The sequence below is a fragment of the Otolemur garnettii genome, unplaced genomic scaffold (assembly GCF_000181295.1).
Source record: "Otolemur garnettii isolate 467f Iridium unplaced genomic scaffold, OtoGar3 scaffold00031, whole genome shotgun sequence".
In the NCBI taxonomy this organism is placed as follows: domain Eukaryota; kingdom Metazoa; phylum Chordata; class Mammalia; order Primates; family Galagidae; genus Otolemur; species Otolemur garnettii.
The window spans coordinates 3,350,417-3,353,912 of NW_003852426.1; the positions used below are offsets into that span (position 1 = coordinate 3,350,417).

General features: G+C 34.9%; 1 pseudogene; it reads right to left on the reverse strand.

Annotated features, from left to right (window-relative positions):
* Positions 1-2,310: 2,310 nt before the first annotated feature.
* On the reverse strand, positions 2,311-2,460 carry LOC111725104 (annotated as a pseudogene).
* Between the last annotated feature and the right edge of the window lie 1,036 nt (positions 2,461-3,496).

Sequence of the window (3,496 nt, forward strand, 5' to 3'; positions counted from 1 at the left end):
CTATGAGAATAGATTATCACATATACTGTTGTTAAGTTTCTGAGTAGATAGTGGCTTGATAGTGTCTATTGACATTCAAAATACAGGCTTGGTGTCCATAGCACAGTGGTTACAGTGCTGGCCACATACACTGAGGCTGGTGGATTCAAACTGGCCTGGGCTACTAAAACAACAATGCAACAACAACAATAGCCAGGGATTGTGGTGGGCACCTGTGGTCTCAGCTACTTGGGAGGCTGAGGCAAGAGAATTGCTTTAGTCCAAGAATTTGAGATTGCTGTGAGCTGTGACACAACAGCAGAGTGAGACTCTGTCTCCAAACAAACAAACAAGCAAACAGCAAAGAAAAAAAAAACATTCAAAATGCAAATGTTACATTAGCCTTAATTTAAAAACAATTATATCTGCCAATTCTTAAGGGGAAATAATTCATCACACTGCTATTTGAATTTGCATTTTTCTGGTTATTGGTGAGTTTGAGAAAATATTTTAAATTTGTTGACTATCAAGATATTCTCTTCTATAAATTATCAGTCTATATACTTTGCCCAATTTCTTGTTGGGTATTTGTTAATTTATTTATTGATTTGTTGAGAATTTTACATATGTTTCAAAGTTTTCCCGGGCTTCCCAAATTTCTTTTAATTTTGTTATTTTCTCCATGCAAAGAAATTTATGATATTATTCATATACTTTTTATTTGTGTCTTCTGAATTTTCTGTCTTGCTCAGGGAATGTTAGTTTTTAAAAAAGAATTATATTAATAGGTTTATTAAAGCATAATTTACACACCACAAATTTACTCACTGAATGTTTAAAATTCAATGATTTTACTAAATTAACATGTGCAAATTCTATCACAATCCAACTTTAGAACATTTCTATCACCTCCAAAACTTTTCTATTTATATTTAATTCCCATCCCTACCCTAAGCCCTAGGCACCTACTGATCTGCTTTCTGTGTTTATAAATGCGCCTCTTCTAAACATTTCATGTAAATGAAATCATGATATGTGGTCTTTGTGTCTGTTTCCCTTACTTTAGAGTAAATTTTGGTAGCATGTGTTACTGTTTTTTTTTTCATTAAGTCCAAAACACATAGATCATGTATACATTAATGCATTTATGGGGTACAATGTACTGATTTCATATAGAATTAGGAACGTTTACATCACACTGGATAATATATACCTCATTGCGTTTACTTAATTATTGTGTTAAGATATTTATACTCTATACTTAATAGGTCCAACATGTACCCTTGCATTATGCCATGATAGGTGTGATCTCACCATTCACTCTCCCTCCATCTGACCTCCCCGTCCCTGCCCACTGCCCCCTTACTTCAGCCTGGGCCCTAGTTGTGATCTATTCTTCATATGAAAGTGTGAGTAATTGTAAATTGGTTTCATAATAGTACTGAGTACATTGGCTATTTTCTCTTCCATTCTTGAGATACTTTAATGAATAGCATATATTCCAGCTCCATTCATGTTAATGTAAAAGAGGTGAAGTCTCTATATTTTTTAAGGCTGTATAATATTCTGTGGTATACATACACCACAATTTGTTAATCCATTCATGGGTCAATGGGCACTTGGGCTTCTTCCATGACTTGGCTATTATGAATTTAGCTGCAATGAACAATCTGGTGCAAGTATCTTTGTTGTAAAGTGATTTTTGGTCTTTTGGATATAAACCTAGTAGAGGAATTGCAGGCTCAAATAGCAGGTCTACTTTTATATATCTGAGTATTCTTCTTTCCATATTAGCTTACACTCCCACCAGCAGTGCAGAAGTGGTCCCTTTTCTCCACATCCACACCAACATCTGTAGTTTTGGGATTTTGTTGTGAGCTACTCTTACTGGAGTTAGATGATATCTCAAAGTGGTTTTGATTTGCATTTCTCTGATGATTAAAAATGATGAGCATTTTTTCATGTGTCTGTAGGCCAGGCACCTATCTTTTTCAGAGAAGCTTCTGTTCGAGTCCCTTGACCACAATGAAATGGGATTACTTGTTCTTTTCTTATTAATAAGTTTGAGTTCTCTGTGGATTTTGGTTATCAAGCCTTTGTCAGAAGCATAACTGCAAATATCCTCTCCTATTCTGAGGGCTGTCTGCTTGCTTTACTTACTGTGTTCTTGGCTGTGCAGAAGCTTTTTAGTTTGATCAGATCCCAGTAATGTATTTTTGGTGTTGTGTGTTATCGTTTTGTCACTTTCTATTTCTTTTCTCTTTAATTGTGTATATGTGTGGGGTACAAGTGTACTTTTATTATACACATAGATTGGGCATGGTGGTCAAGTGATAGCTTTTAGAGTATCCATCACCCAAATAATGTGTGCTGTACATTAAATAATTAAATAATCTCTTTTCACCCTAGAGTGCAGGGGACGATCTTTGCCCTGGGAGAGCCACCTTCATAATCATGGTGTCTCCCCTGCCAGGTAAATATATATTTTTGTTTCTTTCTATGTTGAATAGCATTATATTGTACGGATATAGCACATTTTGTTTAGCCATTCGCTAATTGAAGGATATTTGAATTGTTTCCATTCTAGGCCTATTATGACTAATGCTGTAGCCATTTGCACACATATCTTTGGTAGATTACAAGGAGTAAAACTCCTGGATCACAAGAAATATGTATATTAATCTTTTAAAGAAATTCCCAAATTGTTGTTCAAAGTACTCTCACCAGCAATTCATTAGGGCTTAGTAAGTCTATTTGTCTTCTGACATAATGATGATGAGAGTAAGAGAAATAATCATGACTATTTTTATTAATTTTATATTTTCATGTTTCAATTTTATTCACCAGTGATCCCTTTTGATAAAAGCAATGAATTTGGAATGTACCTTACCAACAAAATTCTCCATTTATCTTAAGCTAAATCTCAACTGTTTGAGAAAATAATTCTGGACTCTTTCCTACTAGTGTAGATCAACATTGAATCAGTACAGTCCCTGAGTGTATTTACAAAGATAGGTGTAATGTTTCAGCATCCTATAGAGCTACTTAATCCCTTATGATGCTTCCTTTTTTTAATATTTTCCCTAAAAAATAAATTTTCCTCATAAAAATTACATATCAGCATATTGCATTAAATTTATTTTGTTTTATTGTAATTTGATTAATGGTTATAATTTAATATGCAAATTAGTTTTTAAAAAAGACTTGGAACCTTAAACTGAGAATGCCTATCAAGAATCTATGAGCTGGGTGGTGCCTGTGGTTCAAAGGAGTAGGGCGCCAGCTCCATACACCAGAGGTGGTGGGTTCAAACCTGGCCCCAGCCAAAAAGATCTTCAAAAAAAAAAAAAAGAATCTATGAGCCTAGCCAGATGTCATGGCAGGTGTCTATAGTTCTGGTTACTTAGGAGGCTGAGGCAAGAGGATCACTTGAGTCCAAGAGTTTGAGGTTGCTATGAGCTATGACACCATGGCACTCTACTCAGGGCGACAGAATGAGATTCTGTCTCAAAAAAAA